This window comes from Dendropsophus ebraccatus, chromosome 1 (assembly GCF_027789765.1).
Source record: "Dendropsophus ebraccatus isolate aDenEbr1 chromosome 1, aDenEbr1.pat, whole genome shotgun sequence".
NCBI lineage: Eukaryota > Metazoa > Chordata > Amphibia > Anura > Hylidae > Dendropsophus > Dendropsophus ebraccatus.
The window spans coordinates 84,223,124-84,243,482 of NC_091454.1; the positions used below are offsets into that span (position 1 = coordinate 84,223,124).

Here is a 20,359-nt window from a genome sequence, read left to right on the forward strand (position 1 = left end):
TTGCAAAATCAGCAGTGTATCAAATACTTATACTCCCCACTGTAGCTCAGAGCTAGCCTTACAATTTAAGGGTATGTGCACACTTCACAAAAGAGTCATAGAATCCGTTGCGGAAACTGGCACTCGCGCCCGCTTGCGGACTGCGGCAGGTGTGCGCTTCTCCGGCTGTGTCATAGACTCTATTCTGTGCACAAGCGGATTCCGTCGCCCATCCAAAATATGAACACGTTCATTCTTTGGATAGACGACAGAATCTGCCCATGCACAGAATGGAGTCTAATGGTGCGTTCACACCTACAGGATCTGCAGCTGATTTTCTGCAGCAGATTTCATTTAAATAACTGAACACAGCATCAAATCTGCTGCAGATCCTGTAGGTGTGAACGCACCCTAAGGGCCCTATTCCACCGGACGATTATCATTTGCATAACCGTTAATGATTAACTATCTCAAACGACCGCTATTGCGAAAGACCTGAAAATGGTCACTCATTTCCATGGAACGATAATCGTTACTTGTGATTGTAATTGCGATAGTTTTTTCTTCGCTATTTATTTGCTATTGCGTTCGTATCTATTGCGAACGACCGAACGATGTCTTATTCAATGCGAACGATTTGCGAACGTTTTGCGAACGAGCAACGATAAAAATAGGTCCAGGTCTTATAAAGCGATCAACGATTTCTCATTCGTTAATCGTTAACTGCATTTCAACCGAACGATTATCGTTTAGATTCGAACGATTTAACGATAATCTGAACAATAATTGTCCGGTGGAATAGGGCCCTAAGACTCGGGAAGAGATGTGTGCATCCGCCACATACCCCTAGGCTGCATTCACACAATGCGTGCTGCGATCCGGAGGAGGATCGTGGCACGGATCCCTTAGCCAGAGCCCACCCACCCCCAGCAGCAGAGATCACAGGAGCGCATTGTGTGCGCTCCTGTCATCACATCTGACTACTCACCTATTCCCCTGTGCAGGCCGGCTTCACACGCTCACCTGGAAGTGGCCTGGACTACGCTGCCGGGAGAAGAAGGTAGCGTAGTCCAGGCCACTTCTGCTGAACATGAAGCCAGCCTGCACGGCGGAATAGGTGAGAAGTAGATGCGATGAGGAAAGGGGGCTCCCCAGACGATTTTTATATCGTCTGGAGAACTCATAGGAGATAGCGTCTGCTGCGGGGCGATGGCTAACAGACTATGAAAGTTAAAGTTTTGTTTTTCAACATGTTAAAAAGACAAGGATCGGCCGACATTGTGCATGTTGGCTGATTATTGCTTTTTAACACCAGCTATTACACCAAGCGATTATTGGCCGATAATGGCTTGGTGTAATAGGGCCTTAACTCAGCATTGGCTAGAGGGCTGGAGAAAACCCTGGCAACTTAGGGGGCCCATGACTCTCTGCACTGTGAACTGACTGTAAAACATGGACTGTGACAAAAGGAGAGCTGAGCAATTCACTTCTCGGTCTGTCAATATCATTCTCTCTTGTGAGAATGGGGGCGCAGAACGCAATGCAAAAGCGGTCTCCCATACCCCTGCCACTGCACTGCGCTTCACAAATCCGGCCGATGGACCCACACACCAGATTGCTTCAGATTCGGATGTGGCTGGGAAGACGGGAGGGGTTGGAAGGTCTGGGGGGGGGGGGGAATGGTTGGTCATCGGGGGCAGCTGAACAGCTCTGCCCAGGGGGCCCATAATGATAAGGCGGCACTTCCTCTATCCCTATTATTTTGCTTTCTAGGTTAATACTTGGTGTTACTAGAAGCAAAACTATGACGACGCTTGTAAAGATCACTACTGCTTACTCTGCCGGGTCATTTTCAATCAGAAAGTAAAGGCAGTTGTATTTTTGCAGCAGCGGAATGTGAAGACAACAACACCATGAGCCTGTTGTCTCTTAACAGGAAAAGATGGTGATTAAGAACAGTAAAAATGTAATGACTTATGCCAGCATAAACAATTAACAAGAGTTGCACAACAAATAGTGAGATGCTTGCAAAGGTGCACAAAACAAACTGGTATTTTGTGTGGAGCCAGATAGGGCTCCAGCATGTTCTAGGTCAGCAGGAAGCTCATTATGAGTTGACAGTCCAAGCTACAGAAGCACTTTTCTGTAAGTGGCACATGAATAATTTCCTGTGTGAAAGCCCTCCTGTTAGAGTTGCATTCCTCGGGGTATATTTCTTCTAAGAGGATGTTACTCTTCCACAGGAAGAGAGGAAGGAACCAGTTGTTGCTGGATGTGTGGGTTGATAGCTGTCGGGCATTTTTTGCATGCCTCAGTATCAGCTGTGAGAGTGATGGCTTGAGCTCAAGTTCCCAGCCCAGTGAGGAAAATCAAATGACGGCTGTAAAGACAGGGTCACGGTTTACAAGTACAGTGATCTCAGGAAGCTCAGAGACAGAAATAACACCTGGAACGTCTAAACCTCCAACTGCCAGGAAATTGCTCATTTAATCTAAGACAAGCACAGAAGAATAAATCATGTTGACATAAACATTACTTAAGCCTTTTACTGACATCTATGCTTTGTTGCCCTGCTACCAGTGTTCAATAAGAAAATAACATCTATTTAATGGAAGGTTATGCAAGGTGGGAGAGGTTTACTCACACACAGTCTCAAAGAATCATTACCATTCAGAACTTGCAGCTGTAAATAGACTTTATTGCAGAGAGATCATAAACCATTTACGTGCCATTAAGATAAATGGTTCAGCAGGCTGATTTTGCTTCCTAACCTTATACTTTGACACTGTGTAACGTTCTATAGTAATAGTCCATTAGTTTTAATTGCTTTAATGTAAATGATGAAAACTAAGCAAATAAGGTGACATGAGTCCACACATCTGGGGAATTTATTAATGTTGGGACCTCAGTTTGCTGGCACAAAAAAAAAAAAAAAAAAAAAAAAAAAAAAATAGCATTTTTGCCAATTTTGCACTGGGGACATTACTTTAGCCCCTCAGTGCATGATACTGTGATGTCATTGATATCACTATTAGGCTGCACTAACAGTTTAAGTGCTAAACCCCTGGTGTTAGACTCCCTTTAAGGGCAGCGTCACACGCATGGTATCGCAGCAGATTTCAAACTGTGAGTTCCACAGCGCTATTCTGTACTGTTGTTTCCCGTGAATCTAGGTTCTTCTAGCATATTTTCATTCCGCTTGCCAGTATGTAGCCCCTGCCCACTTAACCCACTTCTTCCAGGCTAATACATTGTGAACCCTGAATTACTGCAGACAGATTCCCTTTAAGTACACGTTTAGCAGCAGAAACACTGTATAGCAGACCTTTGTAGCATGAAATCTACTGTAGATATGGTACATGTAAATGCACCCTAAAAGGTATGTTCTAACGTTGTGGCCCCACAATGTTGTAGCAATTATTAGCAAAGTCATATCGCCATTAGCCACTGCATGTGGGTGTAATTTTGTCTGTATGTAACTGCTGCAACATGTAGACACATTAAAGGGTTTATCCAGGATTAGAAAACCACAATTACATTCTGTAAAACACAGTGCCATACCTGTCCTCAGATTGTGTGTGGTATTACAGCTTTGCTCTATTCATTTAAAGTGTCACTGTTGTTATAACCTTCAAAATCTAAATCAACAGTAGATGTAATGTAAAGCAAGTTTGCAATTTACATTCATTATTTTTAATTATCATGAAAAACACGGCACTTCCTGTTTTCTGACACTTTTTTTTCCTCAAAAAACAGGAAACAGGAAGTTGTGTTTATCCCAGACCATCTGAGCGCTCACAGAGAGAAGGCAGTCGTGTTATTAACGGACACATTGAGCTGTGACTCTGTACAGGCCGGAATTCCGGTGTTTAGTCTGTTTTTTTTCAACCAGCACAGAAAATCTGCCTTCAGGAGACTGGACCTGGATATCTGGTAAATTCAGCTTTGTTTTACAGCATGATAACAACAACAAAAATAATGAATGTATATTGCAAACTTGCTTTATATCACATCTAGTGTTGATTTAGATTTTAAAAGTTATAACGACAGAGACACTTTAAATGAAACTGAGCAGCAGTACCACACAAACTGAGGACAGGAGTGGTGCTTTTTCTAATCCTGGACAATCCCTGAATTGTAGGCAGACGCTTGCATATCTCTGTACTGGTAACACTGGCAGGGTTATGCTTAAGAAAAAGTTGACCTGCCACTTGAAAGCAGGACACACTTCTCTGTATAAAATTGTAATCCATTATTATCTATGCATGTATCTAGAATGTGTAATACATTCTACATACACATAAATGGTACGCTACTTTTACTCTGACATGCATTACCGGCATTTTTAAATTCTTCTTGTGCATTCCTGTCCAACTTCAAATCATAATATGTGTTTATCGCTTGTGTAACATTTATTAAAAGGTTACGTAAGCAAATAGTGACACAGTGTTAAAGCTTATCTGTAACCTAAAATATAGTAGCGGATGTCTTGGAAAATTTAATTATGGCTGGTGAATTTCGCGTTGAGTGACTCACATGAGGGAGTTCCTTGTCTATTAACAGCTGAAAGGACACTTGCATGCAAAAATTATTTATACATTGACATGTTTACCAACCGGGTATAATTATAGCCATAGGAATATATTCTAAAAATGAAGCTTTCATTTGTAAGGCTATTTTTGCATATTCTGTTAAATGACCCACAGTCAGCAGTATAAACAGGGAAGACATGGAAAATATTAAATATAACGCAATGGTAATATTTTCTCTGTACATGTTCACATTGTGTCATCCATTTAGTTGTGGAAATGAAAAAAATTTAAGTGTGTCAAATAAAACAAACATATCGCTGCTGCTCCAGCCTCTTCCCATGGAGGACACTGCCATCAGGCTGCTAGGGCTCTGGGACACCTCCCCCAGCACAAGACGGTTGTTCTGGGAGCAGTGGTACCAGGGACTTAACCCTCAATAAGCTATTAAAGGCTACAAATAATTGAGCCTTAAAGGGGTTATCCAGCGAAAAACATGGCCACTATTTCCCCTCTTGTCTCCAGTTCAGGTGTGGTTTGCAATTAAGCTCCATTTACTTCAATGGAACTGAGTTTGAAACCCCACCCAATCTGGAGACAAGAGAGGGGGGGTTAAAGTGGCCATGTTTTTGTAGCGCTGGATAATCATTTTAAGTCCCTGGCACCACTGCTCCCAGAACAACCTGAGAAACCGGATACATTTTGCCTGCAGCACTACACAGCTGTAACTGCAGCTCAGCTCCTACTCACTCGAATGAGAGCTGAGCCGCAGTTAAATAACCCCACCACTACACCAAACAGCCGTTATCTACTTTTCCTCCTCTATAACCTAGGTGTGTCTTATAAAGCAAAAAATATGGTACTTCTATGTGAAAAACTTGGGTCTACTAGTACTTATCAGCTGCTGTATGCCCAGCAGGAAGTGGTGTATTCTTTCCAGGATTAGAAAAACAGAGTTGATTTCCAGAAACACCATCACTCATATCCTCAGTTGTGTGGCAGTAGTGTGTGGCATGGCAGCTAAGTTCTATTCAAGTGTATGGAACCAAGTTGCAATACCGCACACAACCTGAGGACAGGTGTGGCAACTATGTTTTTCTAATCCTGAATAACACCTACAGTCCCCAGACTTGACACCTGGCTTATCTGCTAAACTTTGTTCATGTTCAATTATACTCTGGTATCTCTGCTGTCTTCACACTTCTGACCTTTGCTTGTAGACAACACCTTTGTTTCTGCTGTCAATTCCACCAAGCCAGGCTATTCTGGACATCACAAACTTGGGTACTCCATGCGATTTAATCCATACCTGGCCTGAATTGGGTTCACACACAATATTAATTGTGGGTCAGACACAAGCATAATGGATGTGCACCTTTTATGTGGCTTGGGCCCACTCCTGAATATAGCTTCACATTGCGCCCCCTATCTACTATTTGGTATAGGTCTTCTGTTGAGCACTGGCACACTCTGAAATGTGTGTGGAGATTTATGAATCTGCTCTGGGATTAATATTTCACAAGAGCATTCTTACGGATGTTATAATTGGATTAACTCCATAAATGCAAGGGATATCAAGCCATCAGCATATAAATCTACTACTCCGGGTCAGCAGTACACATTTTATTCCTGACTGTTCACAGGAGGATACGCCTAACATCTTGAAATCCAACCTAATGGACACCATAAAACTGGCACTGATAAGACCAGCTAAAACATTTACACCTTAGTGACCATGTTATGTTTTTCTGTTATCATTTAAAGGAAAAACAATGTATCATCATTCTCTCTTTTAGAACTTAGGTATAATAATGTACATAAAAAGTGATAAGAGATTGCATAAAGAAAAATATTACTAATGCTATGGTTACATGTTGTAAAGTACATACAATCTGGGTGAGTTCAACTGTTGCTTATCTGTGTTATATATATATGAAATGGCAAGGTACAACTATTTATAAAGCCAGAGGTTAAAGGAGAGTGACAGTTCTCTAGTCAAACAGCTACATACTTACTATGAGCGGGTTCATTATAAAAGGCTACTTATCTCACTTAAACATCTATTCATCCACATTGGGCAGCAAACTAGAATAAACTGGAGAGGTTTAAGACTGTCTACTGATCTAGAAGTAGTCATGTATTAGATAATAAGTAATAGTACTGATTTAAAGTAGAAGACAAGAGGAGGTCAGAATAAGATCAGACTAAACCTTCTGGCCCATTAGGTAAGGAATACTATGGTTCTTGTTTGATGCTGATTAGAAAGTCAAGTTGGTCAAGGTTCCTACTAGAAGGGGACTTTTAATAGCTATCACACTTGGGCATTATTTTGGATGGTCTGTGCTACTTCAGACTTAGGGCCCTGTTAGGGTCCATTTACACAGAAAGATTATCTGACAGATTATCTGCCAAAGATTTGAAGCCAAAGCCAGAAACAGACTATAAACAGAGTTTAGGTCATAAAGGAAAGCCTGAGATTGTTCCTCTTTTCAAATCCATTCCTGGCTTTGGCTTCAAATCTTTGGCAGATAATCTGTCTGTGTAAATGTACCCTTACATGTTCCGATGTGGAGCCATCTACAGAAGGAAACAAGCAATGATCAGCTAAATCATTTGTTGGGCCTTTACAGGCCACATGAACGATCCCTGTATCATCCGCGTGGCCATTTAAATACATTGCTATCGGCTACACATCGCCTGCTTACCCAGGGAGATGTGTGGCTGCTGAATGAGGACTTATATGCCTAAAAGACACAATCAGCCAAAGAGCGTGTTTTCTTGCTCCTTGGCTGGTCACTGACACTTTTACATGGGACAGTTATAGGCCAAATGAGTGGCTCTAGCAAAGCTTGTTGCTGACAATTGGCTTGTGTAAAAAGACCCTTAGGCTCTTTTCACATGAAAGCCCATTACAAGGAGTAACCGAGATGTTTGGTGCTCAATTAAAGGAGCCTTTACACAGCCTAATAATTGTGAGCAAATAGCCATTTAAAGGATCACTGGATAGTTTGTGTGCCTATTCATCCCATGTTTATATGGAGAGGTGTGCTGCTAGCAAACCATTTATAGAGATGCACAATCCCAGTGATCAGACAATTATCAAGCCTTTGTCTGTTCTTTGGATGATCCCTGTAGTCTTTTACACAGGGCAATAATCAGCCCATCATCCAATAACTATCTCATGTAGAAGGGTTAAAAGCTGATAATAGTTCCAGAGGTGTTATATACAAATTCTCAGGTGCAGGGTTTAAAATAAATTGAATGTATAACATTTGACACAGCTGCATAAATATGAAGTGGATCATTGCAACTAGAAATAAAGGGGGAGATTTATCAAACATGGTGTTAAGTGAAACTGGCTCAGTTGCCCCTAGCAACCAATCAGATTCCATCTTTCATTCCTCACAGACTCTTTGGAAAATGAAAGGTGGAATCTGATTGGTTGCTAGGGGCAACTGAGCCAGTTTCACTTTACACCATGTTTGATAAATCTCCCCCAAAGTGTCTACAAGGTATATAAATGCTAATGATCAAATAAAAATTTTATACACAAATCTTAAACTTATACTATTGAAAATAGCTGTGAATGTGATATACTAGATAAAGGATACCTAGGACCAAATATGAGGTAGCTCTTTTTTAGGCTTTTTATATACACTGCCCTTTAAATGCCCCAATGGGGTAAAATAAAGGGTAAAATGTATGTATGTATACATGATATATGCCTTAAATGATCTCAATATTATCTATGTAAAGTCTTTACTCTAGGACTGACTATATTGCCCACCTGACTTTTACTCACTGCTAGAGGATCATAAACTAGTAAACTGGGCATCTATACTAGTGGCTTTGCCATGGAGACAGCCTTTAACTGCAGAACCTTGAATATGCTGTCCAACCTGCAGTCATTATTTATACAGCAAGAGAAGCTGGGCCAACTGATATAAAAAGGCAGGGGTTTACATTTCCATATATATATATATATATATATATATATATATATATATATATATATATATATATATATATCCATCTACAGTGGTACCTTTGTTTAAGAGTCACTTGGATTAAGAGCGTTTTGGTTTAGGAGCTCGCAATTTTACAAAATTGTGACTTTGTTTAACAGCATTGCTTTGGTTTAATAGCTCCCTGTACTGGGTGGGAGCGCGAGTGTAGGAGGGGCATGGTCTGCATAGCGGGGTCTACAGCCCTGTACTCCGACCCAGGAAGTCTCCCTCACCTTCCAAATCGTAGCAGATCCACTTCAGGCTGGGGCTTGCATCAGGGGACAGGACTGTGGGGGTTAATCTCTTCATAGCTGTAACCCTCTCTCTCCCCGGACAGAGAGCTGCTATACTGTGCCCACATTTGCCCTGCTCATTCCTTCATACTCCCTGTAGTCTCTGTAAGCCCTTTTTTTTCCATCCTCTCCTTTACTGTACAGTAACTTATAATATCACATTCTGCTGTTTCTGAATGTTTGTTTCATCTGTTTTACATGTTATTCAGAATAATAAATCATTATTTTTGGGGTGTGGAACCAATTGTCTTCATTTCTATGATTTCTTATGGAAAAATTTGCTTTGGATTACAAGCGCAGCCCCGGAACAAATTATGCTCATAATCCAAGGCACCACTGTATGTATACAGGGCTGGAAGGAGGGTATGTATATATTATACATACCCTCCTTCCCGCCCTGTTCACCATTAGGAACACCTCTGGGTGGATCTCTCCTAATCACCACTTGTCTGAACACTGCACAGGTGCCTTAACAATCCAGCACATGTGCAGTGTTTAGGCTAGTGGTGTTAGGAGAGATCCTACCCAGGAGTGTTCCTAATGAAGAGGAAGGTGGGGAGAAGGAATGGAGAGGCGTCGCAGGCCTAGGGCACAGGGACTCTAGGCCACGCAGGGCTGCAAGTTTAAAGTTGATTTTAAGAAAAGAAACTGCATCACCTGCCGAACGGACCCCAGGACAGATCTTGAACAAAAAGCAGCTATCTGAAGGTACAAGCTGTTTGGGGGAACAGATTGAGGGTACAGAGTCCCTTAAATGTTAGCCTAAAAGAGGCCATGGTGACCCGAAAATCTAGGATCACCTTAACTTGGTGGAATGGTGCACAATATTTGGTATGCCAAGAACCTTATTTTATTCTATAGCAATTTTGCTATTCTAAATATCTATATTAACCATAGGCATACACAAATATATGTACACATACATACACACACATCTCTTTTTTGCTCTTTCTGCTCTATAAAATGATTAGAGATGAGCAAACTTTTCGTGGTCGGCAATTTCGTATATTTTTGGCCTAAAATTCAGATTTGTTCGAGCTTTAAACGATCTGCACTAAAACAGCTAAAAAATTGCAGGTGTTTTGGTGCATTTCAGCTGTTTTCTCATCTCTTCCCGTCCGCACTTCCCCGATGCCCTCAGTCTCTCGTCTCCAGTGTCTTCCGCAGCTGAAATCCTGGTCAGAATTACTGAGGGACATTGATTAGTATATGTGTGACAGCCCGCTTAGCCAGTCACTGGCTGCGGCAATGTCCCATCTAAGTCAGCAATTGTCTGAGCGGGCTAGAGACACCAGACACAGAGAGTGCGGACAGGTAAGCATATAATCTTTTTGTTTTTTAGATGTGTGGCCACCATGTATAACAAATTTAAAAAGTGAAGCTTGAAAAAATTTGCTTAGTTGCAAATTTTTGCAAACTTTGTTGAGATTCTAGCTTCGCTCATCCCTAAGAATGATGCCTACAGACTGAAATACATATTTTACGTGACAAGTTCCTTTCATCCCACTGGAATATCAAGCTTGCTTTAAGATAGCTAGGCTCCTATGCTGTAGTAAAGATCTGGATAAATTACCTACATTCATTAGAAGTGTTATCCTTAGGGTCTCTTAAGATGGCCCACTATGGGGCAGTCCACACAATCTTTGTTGTGCCTTAGTTGTTACAGAAACTAGTTGTGGCTTTACAAGGCAAAACCAATCAAACGGACGGGCCACAAAATTGATCCCTGGAATGTTCATGTGGCCAATTAAATACACTGTTGCTGGCCGCATTCCCCGTTTACACCGGGAGATGTGCAACCGGTAAACAATGATTTATAGGCCAGCTCAAAAGATGTGATCAGCCAATAAGCGTGTGTTTTCCCACTCCTCGGCGGATCGCTAACACTTATACACAGGTGGATTATCAGCTGCACTGCTAACAACGATAATCCACCATTGTAAAAGAACCCTTACATACTAAAATGTGCTTCTTCTGTCTACTACAATAACATTTTACAGGCAATATGCATCCTGATTTTCTGAAATATACATATTCTATACCTTAAAGAAAGCATGACATTTCAAATGAGAAAAACACAAAAACCATTAGGTTCAGGAAACAATTATGCACAATTCTATTCATAGTAGAAAAAATATATACACACCAGGGCAACCCTATGATTATGTAACATTTCATTTGTAAAAGGTCTATAGACAAGGATTATTACATTGCCCCAGCAGGTTGTCAGAATGCACTGGGGATTTGAACTGTGCCAGCCGTACACTACTGCACAAATAAACGCTCTAAATTAATCTCCAAAAGACAAGCTTTAACCATGACAGCTTCCCATGAGAGAGGGATCATGCCTCAGATGACAGTGGCGATGTCACTTTGAGCAGAACTATTTTCAGCTGCAGTGTTCAGAGGACTAGTGGGGAATAACTGTAAGAAAACCAACACTAGTGATGTTGCTATTAATATCAGCCCTGCGGAAGTCTAGCTTTTCATTGCCTCACATTCCATAGCTGTAAACTTAAAGAGTCAAAATGTACCCAACCCAACATCCACTACTAGTCTTTGATTAACAAAAATATTATGCTTATTTATACTTATTATACTTATTTATTAGTGACAAAAGGAAAAAGAACTGCAGCATTACATTACAAAACAAGCTGGAATGCTTTCTATCCCTATCCTTACTCACTGACCGTTAATTTGTTCACACCGACAAAAACCACCCCATTTGAGTGTCAAAATGCCTTTAAAACCCCCCCAAAACACAATTTCTAGCTCCCATTGACTAATGGGCTATGCTTTAATAAGGAATGCTCCAAACAGCATGAAATTAGCACTGAATAGAGATAAGCATGACTCAAGCATGCTTGAGTCAGATTGCCCTGCATTTCAATACTGCCAAAGGCCATGTTCACACACTGTAATGCTTTTATTTGCATATAGTGCACACTGATTCCGCAGCACTTAACATAGTTTTTGCCAATTATTGCTCCCTCTCCCCATTAGGGCTCACAATTTAAATTTACCTATCTGTATGTTTTTGGGTGTGGGAGGAAAGTCACGCAAACACGGAGAGAACATACAAACTCTTTGCAGAGGTTGCCCTTAACAACATCGGACGTAAGTGTACGCCCCTGCAGGGTGGGCTTTAATGCAAACGTGCGTACACTTACGGCCGATGTTTCCCCGATCGCTGTGTGTTCACACACAGCGTTCGGGGAAGATGGCCTGCTATAATGTATAGCAGACCATCTCTGCTCGTCGGCACGGGGGGTGATTAACCGCGGCATCCTCGCGTCTTCGTCGGCTTGCGTCAGGAATCTTCGGAAGTACTTGGGTCTTCAGGCTTCGGCCATCTCCGGCAGCTCCATTCTACTGCCCTCTAGCGGCTGATCAGTGAATATTATTCACTGATCAGTTGCTTTGAGTTAAAAAGATATATATTTTTTTTTCAACATTTTTTTTTTTTCCTTTTTATGCGCCCTAACGCCGCTGAGTGCTGATCAGCATCGCATGTAAGTGCGCCGCTGATTAGCAACTCCTCCTTTTTGGCGTATGGCGTTTTTTTCCCCCCTATATCCTACCGCCACTGGCTGCTGATAAGTGCCGCAAGTGCGGCATTTATCAGCAGCTCCTTTCTTGGCGTAGGTATATTTTTTTCTTACTGTCAAAAACGTAAAAAACACTACATTACATGAAATAAAGTTTTACAGTACACCAGTACACATTTGCATACCCTATATACCAATCCCTGTATAAAGATGGCCCCCAGGGTGTTTTCGGCGTCGGACGCATACACTATTATTGCCTCCGACACCGAAACAGCCAGTGAGGATAAATGGGGGATCCTTTTTTCCTCCATTCATCCTCATCATCCAGTGACGTGTCTGGGGGTAGCGTAGCGTACGCTACCCCCCAGACACGTCTTTTCCGCCAGTACCGTCCCAATAAGAGATGACGGTATGGCGTGAATTTCTACACACTCTGTGAGAGTTCATTCTTAGGACAGACGATGGAATCCACACGTGCATAGAAAGGAGTGTGACACGGTGGAGAAGCGCCCGCATCAGTCCGCCGCCGGGTGCCAGCTGCGGAATGCACAAAGGGTTATCCTTCGCCATTCCGCAGTGTGCACGTACCCTTAGAGTGTATGAAAGGACACCCGAATCCAGCCTCCAGATGCCCCCCCCCCCATGCTCGGAGTTAGTGGGACGATCGTTCAGGAACTGATCTTCCCACTGCTGGATAAAGGTTACCACCTATGCGGGGATAACTTTTATACCAGTACCCCCTCTTCCGGTCCCTCGCTGCCCGAGCTACTGTAGCTTGCGGCACAATCCGAAAATATCAGAAGCAGTAATTAGGTCCCTAATATTTAGCAGCCATGGAGCGGACCCAGCGCTTCTGGATATGAAGGACCCCGTATCCCACCAGGGCAACATTTTCCAGGTGACGTCCCCCACACTGGAAAACAGGAGACCCCAGAAGAAGTGCAGAGTGTGGCGTAACAGCGGGATCAGGAGGGACACCATTTTTCAGTGTGACGCCTGTCCTGATCCCCCCGGCCTCTGCATACAGGATCGCTTCAAGGCGTACTACACGTCATTGGAGTTCTACATTTTCTAAATTCTGTCCCTTATTCCTATTTTAGGGGTCACGTTGGTCCAAGGATTATTCTGATTGCCATTATGGAGTCGGGAAGGAATTTTTTCCCAGTGATGAGGCTACTGTCGTCTGCCTCACGAGGGTTTTTTTGCCTTCCTCTGGATCAACACAGGTTGAATTTGATGGACACCTGTCATTTTCAAACTTATAAACTAATAATTGGCCTAATACCCCCAAAATTAATTAAAATTGTCCCTTTTCTCCAGCTAAATAGGTATGGCCGCCATTCCCATTAGAGGATGCCATGATGCAATTATAAAGCCTATGTGCTGCCAGGACAGTAGAAACCCCCCACATGTGACCCCATTCTGGAACCTACAGCCCATAAGGAATCTAACAAGGGGGGCATCGGGGATATGGCCCCCTGGAGACGGCCACATTTGTGGCATTTTTTATTTTTACGGCACATGTTCTACATATGTGCCCGTCACCAGTGGGGTCCATATGCTCACTGCACCCCTTGTTAGATTTCTTATGGGGTGTAGTTTCCAGAATGGGGTAATTTGTGGGGGGTTTCTACTGTCCTGGCAGCACAGGAGCTTTGTAATTGCGACATGGCCTCCATCCTCCATTCCAGCCTCTAAATGGCACTCTGTCCCTTTGGTGGCTTGCCCTATGCCCATATGGCACATTATGTCCACATGTGGGGTATTTTCATACTCAGGGGAAATTACCCTACACGTTTTGCATTCATTTCCTTTTTTTAACCCCTTGTGGAAATGGAAAAAAAATCAAAGCTAGACCAACATTTAGTGTAAAAAAATCTTGTCTTGATTTTTTTCATTTTCACAAGGGGTTAAAAGATAAAAAAAAAACACAAAATGTGTAGAGCAATTTTCTCTGAGTCCGTAAATACCCCACATGTGGACATAAAGCAGCATGCGGGTGCAGGGTAAGCCTCCAAAGGTAAGGAGCGCCATTTGGTTTTTGGAGGCTGGATTTGGCTGGAATGGATTTCGAGGGCCTTGTTGCATTTGAAAGGCCCCTGTGTTGCCAAGACAGTTGAACCCCCCCACAAGTGACCCCATTAAAACTACACCCCTCAAGGAATGTAACAAGGGGTGTAGTGAGCATATGGACCCCTTGTAAAAATGAAAAATGAAGGCTAGAACAACATTTTAGTGTAAAAAATGGAATTTTTACTTTTTTACACCACATTGTTCTGAAAATCTGTGAAGCACCTGTGGGGTCCACATGCTCACCGCACCCCTTGTTACATTCCTTGAGGGGTGTAGTTTTCTAAATGGTGTCCCTTTAGGGGTGTTTTTTATGTTTTGGCACCCCAGAGCCTCAGCCAACCTGAAGTGGTACAGTCAAAAATGACCAAATAAAACGGAGGCATTAAAATTCACTAGGCGCTCCTTTATATCTGAGGCTTGTGGTTGCGGCAAATAGCGCAATAGGGCCACATATGGGGTATTTCTATAAACTGCAGAAACGGGGCAATCAATATTGGGGTGCAATTCTCTGGGAATAGGTTTACAATTATGAAAAATATTGGATTACAATAAAATCTCTGCACAGAAAATTAAAATTTTCAAATTTCTTACACACTTAGCTTTTATTTCTGTGACTCCCCTAAAGGCTTAAAAACTTTCTGGATATGCTTTTGCAGAGTTTGGGGGGGGGGGGGGGTGCAGTTTCTGAAACCGGGTACTTTGTGGGGCTTTCTAACATACAGTCCCCTCAAATACACTTTGAGGCTATGTTCACACTACGGATGAGACCGGCCGTTCCGTGACTCCGGCCAGGTCACGGAACGGCCGGTCTCAGCCCGGATCATCACGGCCGGTACTTAAAGCGTAACTATAATTTCAGTAGCCAAAAAATGAAATTTCTCAAATAAAAAGCCCATGTGTTACTCTTTAAAAAGAGCCCTAAACTGTGTTGATAGCTTGTACGCTCGCTGAGATATCCCCAGTTGTTTGGCTCAGAAGAATAAATTAATTTTTCTTCTGGCTGAGAGAAAGTGGGCGTGGCCTATCCCTCATCTCCCTGGCTGGGTCCCTCCACCCACTGAGCAGCACCTTAGCAGATGTGTCACACATAGCAGGATTAGATACAGCCCCAGTATACAGTATCACAATGTAATATTAGATACAGAGCCCCAGCAGATGGTATCACACACAGTGGGATTAGATACAGTCATCTGCTCTCATTACACTGTAGGATAATGTCAGCCATGGAGGTGGGGGCACCTGCTGCAGACATCTGATAGTGAATGTTATATGTACTATGGAAGGACTACAGCTGTGTTGTGCTGGGACTTGTAGTCCTCCCCTCAGTGACTCACCCACTCTCCCTCATGCAGCACATTGGAGTCATGGTGGCATGTCCTTCCTTGTTGAAGCACTGAGTACTTGTCCCTCTATCCATCTCCTCCCCTGCGCTGCTCCTCACACACAACACCCTCAGCTCTGCTATGTGATCTCTGTGAGGGGAGGGGGGAGAACGTGTTGCTAGGAGGGGGGAGGAGGTTTTGTTTCTGTTTCTCTCTGTGTCAGGACTGTTATCTGATCCTCCCTTCACAGTCCGTACACTCAGGACGGATCTGCAGGGAGGGGGCGTGTCCAGCAGGAATGCAGAAGTAAGTCAGAGCCAGACAGAGCTGTAAGGGCATAATCAGCCTTATGTATTTAAAAAACTGTTCATTTTAGGTTATTAATGTATATTGCAAAAATTGTTATCATGCCCTAAGCTAACTAAAACTGAATGGTCAAAATATTTTCGTTACGCTTTAAGTACCGGCTGGATGATCTTTCCTCCGTGGAGCTCTGATGCGGGCGCATCAGCACGTGCCTGCATCAGAGCTTCCCATAGCCCACAGTGAAGCAAGCGGCCGGAGCCGCTCGCTTCACTGTGTGAACTGCCAGGTCCTTCTACGGACGGAATTCATTGAATTCCAGCCACAAATAATGGACCTGTGTTGTTTGCGGCGCTGAATGGGAACTGGCCGGAGCGTATACGATAAGTGTACGCTCCGGCCGGGATCCCATAACAAACAATGCTATGTTCCACCCTGCAAATGTACGACTGTAGTTCTGCGGCGAGAACTACGGTCGTAGATTTACGTACTGTGAACATAGCCTAAACCTGAACAGGTCCCTAAAAATATCTGATTTTGAAATTTTACTGAAAATTTGGAAAATTGCTGCTAATGTTTTATGCTTTCTATTGTCTAAAAAAAAGAAAGATAGTTTAATAAATGCCGCCAACATAAAGTAGACATGTTGCTAATGCTATTTAATATATAATTTATGTGGCATAACCATTTTCTGTATAACCAGAAAAGTTCCAAAGTTGGAAAAATGTATTTTTTCGCAATTTTTTACGTTGTTTTTTTTTTTTTTTCATAAAGATTTGTTATAAGTATCGACTCCATTTTACCAGAAATGTAAAGTACCATATGTCACGAGAAAACAATCTCAGAATCAGCCGGATAGGTAAAAGCATTCCCAAGTTATTAATGAATAAAGTGACACTGGTCATATTCATAAAATTTGTCTCTGTCCTTAAAGAGAACCAATCATCGATGAAAATCAAAAAAAAATTTTTTTCCCTAACTAGATGTATTTACTTATTTTATTAATATTTGTAAATTTAATTGATTACTTTTTTGGCTGTGTTTTTAAAATATTTACTTTTTACTTTCCTATCTCGCGCCGGATCTTTTCAAAAGAGCCGGCGCGAGACAGGAAGCTCCCGTCATGCAAAGCGGCAAGGCCGGGCACCGCCATCTTGATGACGTCACTTGCGTTCCACCGCTGGAACGCAAAAGACTAAATCAAGATGGCGGCGCCGGCCTTGCTGTAGCGGTCCAGAGGATCAGGTAAAGTATAAGATACAGACTGCAAAGGCAGTCTGTATCTTCATTTTGTCTATTTATTAAGATACAGACTGCCTTTGTAGTCTGTATCTTATACTTTACCTGATCCTCTTGTTCGGTGCAGGAAGGCCGCGCGCCGCCATCTTGAATACGTCACTTGCGTTCCAGCGGTGGAACGCAAGTAGCGTAATCAAGATGGCGGCGCCGGCCTTGCTGTAGCGGACCAGAGGATCAAGTAAAGTATAAGATACAGACTGTAAAGGCAGTCTGTATCTTTCCGAAGTCTATTTATGAAGATACAGACTGCATTTGCAGTCTGTATCTTATACTTTACCTGCTCCTTTGTTCCGGTGCAGTAATGCCAGGCGCCGCCATCTTGATGACGTCACTCTGGAACGCACCACTGGAACGCACGTGACGTCATCAAGATGGCGGCGGCCGGCATTACTGCACCGGAACAAAGGAGCAGGTAAAGTATAAGATACAGACTGCAAATGTAGTCTGTATCTTCATAAATAGACTTCATAAAGATACAGACTGCATTTGCAATCTGTATCTTATACTTTACCTGCTCCTTTGTTCCGGTGCATTAATGCCGGCCGCCGCCATCTTGATGACGTCACGTGCGTTCCAGCGGTGCGTTCCAGCATGACGTCTGGATGGCCGCGCCCAGCATTACTGCACAGAGGAAGAGAAATTAGGTAAAGAATAAGATACAGACTGCAAAGGCAGTCTGTATCTTCATAGATAGACTTAGGGAGAGAGAATCTTTGATAATAGGGATAGTAAATTTTAGGTGATTGGTTCTCTTTAAGGCCATTTCAGGCTCTGTCCTTAAGGGGTTAATGGGATTTGAACCCAGGACCCCAGTGCTAACCACTGAGCCACCGTGCTGCCCGCACTGTATTTTTTTTATAAAATAGTGGGCGTTATTTGATACTCAAAATAGAGTCAGTTTTTTTCAGTCTTCAATGATTTTCATTGTCTACGGAAACCAAAGGCCGTTAGTTCACACAATGCATAGAATAACTGCAGTTGTTCGCAGCGGCCGTTAAACTAATGGTCAGGACATTTATAAGCGAGCATTATTTAGCGTAAAATTAATGTTATTTTAAAGGGAAACAATCAGCATGATATATTGTGTAGCTCCCCAAGGCTACCAGTTGCATTTGAAACAGTAGCTTTACATCAGGGAAAAAGAATTTTCATTACAGTGTGCAAGGCTGGGAGAGGGGCGGAGAGATGTCCATGGTTAGTCACTACTCTCTACTGTCAGTGCACTCTGTGGGGAAAACTGGCGAGCAAAGAGACATGTTAATGTCTCTGACTGTCTATCACCCCCGCAGAGCGCACTAACAGGCAGAGATCTGTGACTAGTCATGGAAGGCTCCCTGCTCAGATGACAAGTTGCCATTCCTAGACCTTGCGCACCAAAATAAAACACCATTTCCCCCCCAATGTAAAGCTGCAGAGGCGGCTGATAGGTTTGGGGAGCTTTACAGTAGATCTATACTGTGCAGCTGGGAACCATATCAGCACAATCCTGCTGATTGGTTCACTTAAAGTTGTTCATACAGATTTTTTTTTTGGCCTTCTATTCACTGTCTTTCCAACAAAATTCAATAGACCTTTAAAAATAGTCACACCTAAAAGGATGTTAAACACAGCCATCATTCAACCTAAACCATCAGGTACATTCGCTTTAAGTGTTGCATGTAAATTGACTGCGTAGCCCGCCCTTAGTGGGAGGAAACCTCCCCGTCTCTTTATGATGCGGCTCCATTGATTCTAAGGGAGCAACGTCACAGAGGGGAGGGAGTTTCCTCCGGCCCACCTCTAGTGCTTTAGCCCTGGCCGCAGTTCCAAAAAAGGACCACGACACCAGCTTCCCCCTACCGCTGCCATTCTATTTATATGCAACACTTAAAAGTGAGTGTACCTGATGGTACATTTCCTTTAAATAATGTACCAACAGCTGTCATCGCCATGATGGCCACCAAAGTATGTTAAATAACAGCATTATTTGGTCCTCAAAAATAACAGCCGTTGTGTGAATGTGGCCTATGGCTGTATTCATGTTTTCCAGGACTCCCTAGGGCTGCATCCAACTTTGTAAGCCACCAGTATACAAATACACACTTGAGTTGTGCTTGTCTCTAGCGCTAAATAAAAAAATTTAACTTTTTAGAGAGAATCTACCTAGTGGCATACATTAAAAACAATAGGAGCTTGAAAGATGCCTAAGAAAATACACCCAAAGATGCCAGTACTTAAAAAATATAGGCAAAACTACACTGATTTGCAGGCTGTTTTGTAGGCTGGGTTTCCAGGTGGTTTATAAACACCTTACGTCATGGCATTTTAGGGGGGTTAAGAGACGGGTCGCGTCTGAATCGTGTCGGGGATGGTGGCTATTTGTTGGTGCAAGTTGATTGCCACGCCTGGCTAATTAATCATTCACAGCGGCATTTAAATGACTTGAAAAATCCATCAGCTGGGGTCACACAGAGGGGTGATCCCAGCACCGCAATGTCGCTGATCCCGGCTTGGCACTCGATTACTATGGGCTTCCATAGCAATAAAGCACTGATCTCATAGATCAATGAAGTACATATGTACTGCATTGATATATGAGAGATCAGTGCAGTTATTATAGAAGTCTACCAGGGAGACTTCTAGTTACAGTGTAAAAAATAAATAAATAAAGGTTTTTCATTAATAAAAAATCCCATCCCATAATAAGTTTAAATCACCCCCCCTCTTTTCCCCTTTCATAAAAAAAATAAAAATAAACATATTTGGAATTGCCTAAACTATTAAATTATTGTTCTCTGATCTCACACGGTACAGGGTGGTAAAAGTGCAAAATTGATGAATTTTGATCACATCAAATCCAGAAAATTTGTAATAAAAAGTAATAAAAAAAAGTCACATGTACAAAATCCAGCTACCGTTAGAAAATACAGATCATAGCGCAAAAATGCCACCTCAAATAGCCCCACAGACCAAAAATAAAAGCTTTATAAGGGTGGTAATAAAGCAATTTTGAAACAAAACGAAAGT

At 42.5% G+C, this 20,359-nt stretch overlaps 1 protein-coding gene across 3 annotated transcripts in view; it reads right to left on the minus strand.

The window, feature by feature from the left end:
* The window catches only part of POC1B (POC1 centriolar protein B), a 61,019-nt gene that overhangs the window by 14,712 nt on the left and 25,948 nt on the right, over positions 1–20,359 (minus strand). The gene's annotated exons all lie outside the window — the stretch shown is intronic.